The sequence below is a fragment of the Silene latifolia genome, chromosome 1 (genome assembly GCF_048544455.1).
Source record: "Silene latifolia isolate original U9 population chromosome 1, ASM4854445v1, whole genome shotgun sequence".
NCBI lineage: Eukaryota > Viridiplantae > Streptophyta > Magnoliopsida > Caryophyllales > Caryophyllaceae > Silene > Silene latifolia.
Genome location: NC_133526.1, coordinates 75,973,541 through 75,986,599, shown reverse-complemented (window position 1 = coordinate 75,986,599; position 13,059 = coordinate 75,973,541).

Sequence of the window (13,059 nt, the reverse complement as noted above, 5' to 3'; positions counted from 1 at the left end):
TCGCCTCACCTCTCTCCCTTCACCTTAATTCCTTCCATGGGAGCCTTTGAGGGTGCTTGTGCCTTGGGGATAGGTTGATTGAGTCGGGTAGCGGTCTTGTCGCCGATATACGATGCGTAGGTATGTCATCATCATCATCTTTGTCTTTGTTGTTCATTGTAGGATTGTGGTGGTAGTAATAGGCTTTTATGCTGTTTGTATAGGGGATGTGCTTGCTTGGTTGATGTCATGTGATTGAACAAGGAATCGCTGCGGTTGGCTAAAGGTAGGTTCGCCTACTCAGTTTCTGCTGGTTGTATAGTGTGACGGTTGTTGTATTGATTGTTGTGTCAGTGTGGTTGATTGCTTATGGTAATCAGTTGGTGTTGTGTTGTCTCATTGGTTGTTGTTGTGGTGCAGCTGATTGTGATTGATTGTCTGTGATTCTCGAGGTGCTTCCTCGGCTGAGTGGAGTCACTTGCGGGAGTGGCTTCACGCCCTAGTTTCGCGCTCCGTGGAACCCGCCACGGGAGGGGATGTGCACATTAATGGGACAGGGTTATCGCTCGATACGATGAGCGGGGCTTAGGTGGGAACAGTTGCGGTCCCCCACTGGCAGGGCTGGTCCAGTGGACAGTCGGTGATGATGATTGACTGGAGTGGTTGTGATTTGTGTGTATGTTTGGTTGTATTTGTAGTATGTTGATAGGTGTTGTTGTATTTTGCCTCAGTTGCTGACCTTGTGTGGTTGTTTCTTGTTTGTTCTGTTGTGTCTGCCGTGATCCTTTATGGTGAGCAGACAGTCTTAGCAGGTGATGTCTTGGATGGTAGCTGGAGTCTTGGCGGGATGAGTCTTCTCGAGTCATGACAGGAGTAGTCTTCATAGTGTTTGATGAGTTGTATCATGTATATCAGTAGCTTGGTAAATCACTTGTACAATAATTATAAAAGTTCTCTTATCGACTTTTGATGATTGTTTTCCTCAGGCAACCGAGATGGTAACGCTCTTATATGCTAGGGAAGGTCTTGTTAAGGCTCATTGGTATATGGGAGTGTTACATCCAAAGGGTTTGGATAGGATCTTAGACTCTTTACCATCTCTAGTTGAAACTTCTTATTCACATTTGGGGTACACTAGTGTGTTTAAATTTGTAAAAACTGAGACCCACCCGACTCGACCCGAGTTTGGTTCATGTCAGGTTATTAGTTATTAGTCCATTTGTAAAGACTTAAATCCGTCCAATTTCTACCTAAACATGGCGAATCTGATGCAACCCGAATAACTTGATCCGTATAATGGTTGTACCTGATCCGACACTCGAATTGAGGATTTGTGCTTGACCTATGACTCGAGTTGACCTAATTATACATGATTTGACGCGAATATTTATTATTACACACATTCCATCACCCTTTATACAATTTGAAAATAACTTACCCCAAATGATTCGATCCGATTTAGCCCATATTCTTGTAAACTCGAAATAATGCGATCCAATATAACACAGTCCAACCCAGATCCGTTCTCCAGTTTGTCGGTCGTACTAAAGTCATTTTCACCCTTGTAAAAATTGAATATCTTATGCGAAGCTGCGAGTATCCTCCTTCTTTCCTTTTTTTTTTTGAATAAGTAAGAAAACTAGGTTGATCCTCTAGGGTAGGACCAACCTACCTCATCCTTTCGAATGAGGGAGGTAAGTTGAAGCCACCGGCTATCAAACCACCTCGAAAGAGTTGGACATGAATGTCCAATAGAAGCCATGAAGTCAGCAACCTTGTTGGCTTCACGAAAGCAATGTTAAATTATCACTTCATCGAAAAAATGAAGGTCTAATTTCACATCCTTGATAATACTAGAAATTTTCCAAGGAATCTGCCAAGTACCTCGAATCGAGTTAATAACACATAAATTATCACCCTCCACAATTAACTTTGAGATTCCTAAGTATTTACTATTTAGCTGCTAAAATGCCTTCTTTTAAAGCGAGAGCTTCCGCAACAAGGATACTATTGGATCCGCACTTTTTTGCTCCAACCAAAACGACTTTACCATTGTGATCTATTATAGAATATCCTAAATCAGCTTTATTACCTTCTATTCTCGATCCATCAAAATTTAGCTTTAGGAAACCGTTTCCAGGTTTTTCCCACCAAATTTCTTCCTTACCAGAGTTGTTTCTAGCTGACTCTTCTATATCGGGATTGTTGAGATCCTTAAATCTAGTCACATTCCAAGTCTTAGTGCTACTATTACATAAAGTAATAAATTTGTTGATACTTAAAGTAACATTATTAAAGATAATATTATTTTTATGAAACCATGCATTCCACCAAATAAAAATAATCTTAATGAAGTCATCTTTTGAAATTAAATCTTTGAGATAATTAAGTTTCGTTAGAAAACTTTGACTTGTAATATTATCATAATTTGACAAAAACTCGTTGAAACTAATAATGTTCAGGTCTTGGATGACAGACCCAATCAAGGGACATTCGTAAAAGAAATGATCTTTGTTTTCAATAGGATTGTTGCACATAACACAATGAGGTGGGACATCAATATGAATCTTGAGAAGTCTACTTTTCGTCGGAAGGCCATCAACACAGGCTTTCCAAAGAAAAAATTTCAATTTTGGAGGAATATTCAATTTCCAAATCCAATGAAATAAACATATGTCAAGAGTTTGATCGAACAAACCTTGCGCTAACCAAGTTGCTGTTTTGGTAGAGAAATTTCCATCTACGGACAACCCCCAAATGAGGGTATCAGGAATATCATTATGTGGCAGTGGAACGTTAGTAATCTGATTAACAATGTTGTTATTCACTAAACTGGATAATTTACAAACATCTCATTGTTTGTCTGAGGTTATGAAATCTTTAACCAAAATATTAGGATCACGGTTACTATCATCATCAAACATACTGCTTGTAAGTGGGTCTGAAAAAACCCAATTATCAGACCAAAACTTAATGTTGCTACCATTACCTGTAACACCCCCGCACACCAGGACGCCTTACCAAGGACTATCCCAGTGTATGAAGGTGTTACCATCTCGGTCACTCGAGGTAATAGATCAAATAGACAATAAAAGAACACTTTTAATATGTTACTTTAACTCTTTACAACCAAATACAAAACCGAATACACGTGATAACTATGAACACTACGGAACTCATGCATCTGATTATCTATGTCGGTAACGTGGTGACTCGATCCCTCCATGCACAACAGCAACAGACCAATGGTATCTGCTAAGCCAACTGCTCACCATCCCCAAATGGATCACCACAGTTTTGAAAACATAACACGGGGTCAATTACTGAACAATTCAAATAAGACAAGTACGATAAGTAACCAGCTGATCATCCACCATCTCCGGTCTCCCGATCTCACACAGTAACCAACTACACACCAAGGTGTGTAGCCTTGCCAGACTACCCATCGCAACAGGTAGCCCACGCCGCCAGTGGGGGATCGCAGCTAATCCCCACCAAAATCCCGCTCATCAACGAGCGATAACCCTGTCCCTTAATGTGCACATCCCCTCCCGTGACGGGTTCCACGGAGGGCGAACTAGGGCGTGAAGCCACTCCCGCAAGTGACTCCACCACAACCATCACAACATCGTCACAACCACCACCACACTAACACTCCGATGATCAGCAGAAAACAGTCATACACAATACAATCACATTCTTAAATCAATTAACAGTAACTGAGTAGGAAAACCCTACCTTATCGCCAACCATGAAAATGCATCCACAAACAAACAAGCAAGACTCCAAGACGCATCCTACAATGATGACCACATCCTATTACACAACTAGTCCCAACAATCTATTGAAAGAGACAACAAAACAGCGACTTGCCTAATAACGCGGACCGACGGTGACACGGACGATCCACGCACGCATCCTTCCTATGCAAACCCCGTCCTTCTCATGGTTTAGGTGTAGGTTACGTAAGAGAGTGTATGGAGGTAGGGGTGATAGGTGAGAGAGAGGTAGGCTGGGGTTAGAGGAAGGGGAACTGTTGAAAAATGAGAACTGAAATGAATCTTGCGAACTTGCGTTTTTATATCGACGCGTCAACAGCAGCCATACTCGGTCGAGTACTTCCATACTCGGCCGAGTAGGCTCTACTCGGTCGAGTATAAACACTACTCAGCCGAATAGTCCCTACTAGGTCGAGTAAACACCCTCGTAAGGTACCTATCCTAACCTAGTCTCTCACCTACCTCCTCCTAAGGTCTTTCCTGGTCAAAGGGCCGGTCAAAAGAGTCCTTAAACATCGTGGGTAATACAGTCTCCCCCCCCCCCCCCCTTAAAAGGAACTTCGTCCCTGTAGTTGAGCCCACGCATCTCAACAATGAGGTTAACCACCTCGAAGACGATCTACATACATAAAGACGTACCAACTTCGACCATTACGAGACAACACCACAGGTATTATCACAAGATGCTCATTGCATAAGACTGCGATTATTGCAAAACTCGCGACCAAACTACCCCAAATATATCCTCAATTTCTAATTCTCTTGTCAGTTCCCACACTTTAGCTCATAACAACATATTCCCACACTTTAGCTCATGACAACATAGCCGGAAAGATGCACATAGAAGGCAGCATATAAAGGGAGAGGGCTAAACTTTCAAGAACTTTGTCTTAACTTTTCAAGAACTTTGTTTTAACTTTTATGTATATGAACTTTTATATCGCGATATGTTATCTACCCCTCTAAAAAGGAACTTCGTCCCCGAAGTTCAGTGCACCCAAAGACAAAGATTACACGTAGTTGGACAATATCACAAATCATACATTTAGTATACGGCCACAACACGTCTCTACTCATACTCCACAACTATACTACGACTTCTAAGCAAGAAAAGATGCACACATTCATTCTACCAAAAGAGCTACACAAACATGAAACATCAAGACTCCACTGTCATCTCAACCCAAGCACACGACGCATTAACGTTACTACTACACCTAAACAAGGTACTCCACACGGGGATGTGAGGATAAAAGCAAGTTAACATAGTACACTCAAGACAAAAGAATTAAACATAAAAACTACACGAGTTACAAAATTCACGTAATACCCTGATACTCGGCCGAGTATAAGAGTGTACTCGACCGAGTAGACTCTACTCGGTCGAGTATGCTGTATACTCCGTCGAGTATGCTGTATACTCGGTCGAGTTTTCACGGGCAGAGAGCGTTTCCAGTAATGAAACCCATTTCACTCACAAAACTAACCTGCAAAAGTCATGATTGCCATACCAAAATGCATGTCCAAGTCTAACAAATCACCACCATAGTGTGCTAAAACAAGTAACGACCTTAAGGCCAAGTACAGTCATCCAAATGAAAAAGTACGAAAAGAACGATAAATATCCATAACAACTGAAACAAGTCTAGAAATACAAGAAAATCAAATGCCAGGACCCTCCTCCATCTCATCATCACCGCCTGCACCTGCTGCTCCAGCTCCCGATGTACTAGCTCCCTGATATCCCGCTGTTGAGTAGTCTCCACCTAGGTTGCACGGACACACCTAGTTTTGAGCGTTCCCGTGTCGGACACCGTGTCGGACACCGACACTCGTAGGACACGCCTGAAAACGTTCTGGACACGCCTTAAACCGTGTCCCCGGTTTTTATGTTAAAAGTAAACGTGTCGGACACGGTCCAACATGGTTGGACACGGCCCGTGTCCGATGGACACACCAAATAAGCAGTTTTGTAATCAAAATCTCACTTTATCAGGACATCTCACTTTTCCATTTTCCCCTCACATCTCATTTATCCCCTTATTTCTCTTGCATTGCAACACCTTCCAGCCTCCCCTCGCCTGAGTCTAACCACCGTCAGCCTCCCCTTCGCCGCCGGCAACCTCTCTCGCCATGTGTCTTACTTTTTCATTTTCTCTAATTTCTCAATCTATGTTTTATTTCTATATTAATCTCTATATATTATACATAATAACAAGTTTATAAATAATCAAATTAATCAAAATCAATCGTTATAATGATTAATATTGTTGTTGTTGTTATTAAATTTGGGGGTTTTAAATTTGGAGATTATTGTAGATTTTTCGGAAGCTAGGGTTTGTTTCATTTAGGGGTAATTTTCGAAAGCGAATAACTGAGTTGTTATTCCGACTTACCGAAAGAAGTTTAATGAATGATTACAATGGTGCAAAGGATGATCCGTGAACTCTCTTTTTTTCAGCTTTTGGTGAGCATTGTTTGTCCAACTTATTTCTGGTGCCTTTTAATGTTAATATATTTTGCAGAAAATATTCGGTTTGATAACTATGGCGAATAGTATTATAAGACTCGAATTTGGCTTTGTAATTTGGAACCTTTGATACTTTTTATTTTATTTTGTAAGACTTGAATGCTTATTTAAATTTGGGTTTGTAATTTGGAAATTTGTAGTTTTTAATTAAGATATGTTGATTTTAACGTATAAGACATTAATATTGATTGTCATTTTACGATTTTGTGGCCTTTAAATGACCAAACCTTAGATGGTTGTTATAATGTTCTTCAAATTTCCTTTATTTTAATATGTATATTGATTTTTTTTTTGCCGTGTCCGTGTCCTAAAAATTTTCATCTGCCGTGTCGTGTCCGTGTCCGTGTCCGTTTTTGTGCAACCTAGGTCTCCACCTCCTAGCTGGCTGCCGTAGTTGGCTCCCCACGGTCCCGCGAGGCAGGCGAACTCAGTCTCCTCTGGTGGCCTCCAAAAGTCGGGATCAACTCCATAGCTATGGAAGACTCCCGTGTCCACTCCAAGTCCTCTCCACCAAACAGGTTGTGCCAGCTCAGTCCCTATGCCCTGATTAAGGGCCATCTCATGCATGTTGCGGAGCACCAAGGTGGTGGAGATCCGCTCGGTCAAGTCGCTCACCTGCATCCTAGGGTCATGCACTGTGGGGTAGGGCGAGTACTGCTGAGAGTAAAAGTCTGGGGCGGAGTAAGAGGGCTCGGTCTCGACCGGGTCCGCCCTAGGCTGTCTCACCCTACGACGCTCACGAGGTGGGGGAGGAGCCTGCTGTCCCTCAGGTACTGAGGTAGGCTCAGGTAGGTCCAAAAGAATGGTGGGATCAATCAAGTAGTACTGGGGCCCAAGTCTAAGCACACCACCTAAAGGCTCTCACTCAGCTAAGTGGCCAACAACGGGAAGGCGGGCAGGGTCGGGAAGTACTATCCATATAGATCCTCTCACTCTCTCCAGGCATAATTCCCATCAGCCATCTTCCTCAACCATTTGTTGTGACACCAATACTTGGCATTCATGGTAGGCACAGTCTCAACAAACTTATCCCCCGAGGGAGGTGGAGCCTCAAAATCAGTCAGGCGCTGGGCTAGGCGAGTCACTATGGCCCCGCAAGCAATGTGACGGTTCGGGGACCGTGCCATGTGCTCTAAACTAGAGCAAACTACCCCCGGAGCGCTATAGTAAAAGGGTTTCCAACGGTGCAGGTTCAGGTAAGACATCAACAACATAACCTCATGGGATTTAAGCTTGCTCACATCATCTCTCGAGTACAACAGACAGGTCATCATCCTAAGGAACATACGGAGGGACACATGCTGCACATCATTAATCAGCATAGCACTAGCACTAGGAGCAGGTCTGCCAGTCAAGTAAGGAAGATAAAGAGGTGCTCCACTATTCTTAGCCACATCGCTAAGATACCCCGTCCCCTCAGCCTCGAGGCCTAGGTGGCCAGCGAACTCATCCAAGGTCAATTCACGATCCTCGTTCATGAGGCGGAAGGAGACGGTTTTCTCCTTCGCATCATAAACAAACGAGCTCATAAACTCTAAGGTCTAGTAAGGGTAGGACTTCTTTATCAGATGATACAACCCCTCCATTCCCAAAGTCTCAAATATATGTGTTATGTCTCTCTTAACCCCCAAGGTCTTCAAAATCTCGGGGTTTACACACCGAGTAGGTCGGAAAGGACTACTCATTAAGGCTAAGAAGGCCTTACGCTGCTTGAAATCAGAAAAGATTACCGGTGGATAGTCTTCCACCGGTGGAACAACAATTTCTTGACTAGATTGACCCGTCTCAAATTGGACATTAGCACGAGTCCTCTTGTTTGCTGCGGCTCTTATTTTCGGCATACTGCAAAAAGATAGGTTTTTAACAAAGATACCTCACATAGAAATTTTTCCATAGATGGACTGTTTTTCAGAATGTATACGATTTTAAGACGAAATTTTCTAGCAAACACAAAGTATTTTGCTCAAAGGAGTCATTCTTATCATCAAGAGGCTTTGAAAGAGCATCTTAAAACAAAGCTAAAGGACCAAAATTTTCGACTTAAGCAAAACCCTAGAAAATTTAAGAAGCGATTTAAGCCATGGAATTGCTCTAGTAACGGCATAGACGATGTTTATAAGCAATTAAATTCAAATTATCGGGGAAAAAGCCCAATTTCAGTTACACATGATAGGGATTCGAAATTTGAGCAAGGGCATACTATAACCTTAAGAACAATTAAAGAAATTGATTTAAAACCTTACCTTGAAGGAAGTTTTGGCAAGCAAAGAGGGAAAATCCGTAAACAACCACCAAGAAATCACCCAAGAGTTTGAGAGAGAAGTGATATGGAGTTTTAGAGGAGGAAAGAAGAGGAAGTTGGAGGCGGAAATGAGAAAGAAAGAAGGGATATAGGGTTTTTAGAACAACCCGGCTGGGTCACGATAAAACCGTACTCGGTCGAGTATTGGGCTTACTCGGCCGAGTATGGACTACTCGGTCGAGTATCAATAATACTCGGTCGAGTTTTCAAGGTCAGTAGCGATTCATAATCTGACAAAATGGGCACTCGATGAGTGCTATTATACTCGGCCGAGTGTGGTCTGCTCGGTCGAGTATGCGTCTATACTCGATCGAGTGTCACAGAACAGGAACGGAATATCGGAATTATTGAGCCTGCAAAACAAGTAATACTGTTCGGAGTTCTGTGCAATCGGGCTCGTCACCGTTAGACCTTATTTCTACCACATAAACACGTATCATACACGAATTATACATAACCACTACCAAATCACTCAGCGGTCCATCTACGTTCCTTATGTGACACGCCATGTTTTGAGTTTATATTGTGATAAATAAATTTTGATACGTTTGATAATAAAATGGTTAATTGTGTTGCGATGGTAATAATTTGAAATGGTACTCGGTTGTGTTGATGGTTATTGAGTTTTTGTAGCATTTCTGGGTGAACTTCGGGACGAAGTTCGTTTTAAGAGGGGAAGACTGTAATACCCCATAATTTAGTGAAGTTTATATAACTAATTTACGTAATTCGGATAATTAATTAAATGGATTTATATTTAATGATTGAAAATAAGACGGGATAAATATAATAATAAAATAAAGAAAGACGGAATTGGAGTTGGGCCGTATGCTATAGGGCTTGGGTCGGCCATGCATGTTGCGTAAATTAGTAGAGTAATTGTCGGGATCGAATAATTACTAATAATAATAATTATAATATATTTTATATTTCCTAATTGATTTCCATATAAGCTTAACCTACCTATATAAATAGAAGACAACCTAAAACAATAGACTTTATTCTTCATAAGAATCTGAAAATAATTGATTAAAGAGAGAAGGGAGACCTAAAGACGGAAAGGGAATTTAGCAAAATCAATTTATCGCCTCAAGGTAATACTTTAAAACCGTCTTATGTATATACTTCGCTTCATTATAACTTGTTCTTTAGACCACAATAGGACTTGCTTTGACCGTGACTGTGACCGTGGACCAGCAGGGAGTAGCCGGACCTCCGTTTGACCAGCAATGACCGGCGGGGAAGGGGTGTTTTTATTGGTTTTCGTGTAGGTGTTTGATGGTGGTTGTACCGTGGGTAATGTGGGTTTTTCACCCTTGATTCGTGTGACCCAGACCTGACCGAGAGTAGGGTTGAGACCATGGGTAAGAGTCGACCGCAGGGGTGGCGTAGTGGCGGCTTTAAGTGGTGGTTTGTGGCAGTGGTGGCGGTAAACAGGGGAAAATAGAGGGAGGTGTCGTGACCGTCTTAAGACGATCACTGTGACCACGATTGGGGCTGCACCGGTGAAAGGGGACCACCCTTGTAGTCTCCATGTGTCAGTGGTGGCGATGGTGGTGGACAGAGGTGGTGTTCGTAGCTGTGGTGGCCGTGGCGTTGGGTTTTATACGGGGTTTGGGGTAGTTGTTGTCGTCTGTCAGGTCGTGTGTAATTGTATTTGTTGTAATCGTTGGTAGTGGTGGTAGGGTACAAGGTTCTTATTGCAGGTGGTTATAGAACACGGTGGAGGTCGGTGGTGGGCTGTAGTGGTGGTGGTAGTCATGAATAGTGGTTAAATCGTGAGTTTGTATAGGTTGCGTCGGGTTCGGGTTCGGGTTTGTATATTGTTGTATCGTGAGTTAGGGCGTGGATTTGTGACCACTCGTGGTGGCTAGGAGTGGTGTTTGGACAGTGACTGGGGTGTCGGCAGTGGAGGCTCTTAGTGGTGTTGATGGCAAGTCTGGTGGTTGTCGGGTTTGGGTTTGGGCTTGGTACGCGGGTGAAGGGAGGCCTCACGGGAATTGTTTTGGTGAGAGATTGTCTTGGTATGATATTAACGTGTAAAGTGCAAGCATTACTCTCTTATTGCGTTGTTATTGTTAGACAAGTTGGAGACTGGTTCTTTTGGGGTTGACACGGGATTGGTGAGGGTTGGTTAAACTAAAGACGGGTTTTAATTAGTAACGTACATAATAATAATATAATTAATATAATTAGTTTTATAATTAGTTTAATTTATTTATAAAAGTGAATCGAGTAATTAGTAATTAAAGTATAAATATTATTATTAGGTGACGGGTTTGTTGAGAAGCATTGCTTATTGGATTCGCTTTTCTAATTACTTGGACTTGCTTTGCATTAATTGGACTTGCTGATGAGGTAGGGATAAATCCTACTCAACTTTTACTCGATAATGTTTGTTGGATGATTTATATTAAAGTGAATTGATCATATGAGAATTGTGTTGGTTGATATCATTGAAATTGTTGGAGGGGAGAATTATATTGTAAATGTTGGTTGGATTAGTTATGATGGAGTTACTGTTATTGCATCGGTTATTCAGTTTAATACTGGCAGACATCCCTTCGTGGTGATGTAGATTATTATTGAGGTTATATTGGCAGACGTCGTGTAAGAGCCTTCGGGTGACGTATTTCAGATTTATTCTGGCAGACGATATTTTATCGTATTTACTCGAGGCAGGCCACAGATTGGTCTGCAGGCCATCTGGTGGATATTTAATCAACTATATGTTGAGGCAGACATTACCTTTTGGTAATGTAGTGTGTGTTTTACTCACCTTCGGGTTGAGGCTGCCCCGGCCAGGGATTGGCGGGATGATTAGTGTGCTAAGTAAAAGAAAGGAGCACGTTGTCAGGGGGTTGTGCAATGAAAAGGAAAATTGGATTGTTTATCGTATGTTTTTGTTGTTAGTATTTATTTCTACTCAACTTCGCGGTTGACTGTGTATTGGTGAACACCTGCGGTGAACCGTTTTATGGGGAGCAGTTTTGACAGGTACTAAAGATTAACTGACTTGGGAGCATTGGGATGAGAGCTTAACTTGGACCGTAGTTGAAGTCTAGATCACATAGAACAATTATATCACTTTATTTATTTCCGCTGCGAATTGTAAATGTTTTTATATTAAGTTTTAGTTGGTTAAGTTGTAATAAACATGTAATCATTAAAGTTTTAATTTAAAGTATTTTGGTGAGTTGGTCTTTGTTATTCACTACCTCGAGAAACCGAGATGGTAACAGTTCTATTTATTTGGGAATGTCTAGCTAAAGGCTCCTGAATAAATGGGGGTGTTACAACTTACCTCAACTACAGTAACAATTATGTCACAATCCAAACACATGTCTGAAACAAGCTACATACCTGCGAAGGTCAGCCTATAGCGCTACAACATCACAATTCCCACAATTCATCCTATACTCCCACTAATCAAGACATTTATGTAACATTAACCATCGCATGATGCCACAATTATCAAACAGGTCATTCAACTTAACCTTGCCATACAAAGAGGGTTCCATATTTCATCAATCATAATTTCTAATCACAACTCAGCAACTATTCCAACCAATACAAAACTTCATCACTACCATAGTCACTGTATGCAAGACTCACATTGGTACATGTGATACGATTAAAAAACATACTTAGCAAACACTCTTCAAGCAACTACTCCTATCGACTACCCTTTTCCCGTGGCTGGCTTAAGCACGATGGGGCCGTGATTTTGGAATGAGGGCGCCTACTCACACATAATCTAGCATCGGCTGGGGCTCCTAATGCACATACATCAGGTTTATTTTAATTTGACACCGTATATTCATTTGGTTCATTGGTTCAGGTTCCAAAATCGTCGGCTCTGATACCACTTTGTAACACCCCCGCACACCAGGTCGCCTTACCAAGGACCATCCCAGTGTATGAAGGTGTTACCATCTCGGTCACCCGAGGTAGTAGATAAAATAGACAATAAAAGAACACTTTTAATATGTTACTTTAACTCTTTACAACCAAATATAAAACCGAATACACGTGATAACTATGAACACTACGGAACTCATGTATCTGATTATCTATGCCGGTAACATGGTGACTCGATCCCTCCATGCACAACAACAACAAACCAACGGTACCTGCTAAGCCAACTGCTCACCATCCCCGAATGGATCACCACAGTTTTGAAAACATAACACGGGGTCAGTTACTGAACAATTCAAATAAGACAAGTACGATAAGTAACCAGCTGATCATCCACCATCTCCGGTCTCCCGATCTCACACAGTAACCAACTACACACCAAGGTGTGTAGCCCTGCCAGACTACTCATCCCAACAGGTAGCCCACGCCGCCAGTGGGGGATCGCAGCCAATCCCCACCAAAATCCCGCTCATCAACGAGCGATAACCCTGTCCCTTAATGTGCACATCCCCTCCCGTGACGGGTTCCACGGAGGGCGAACTAGGGCGTGA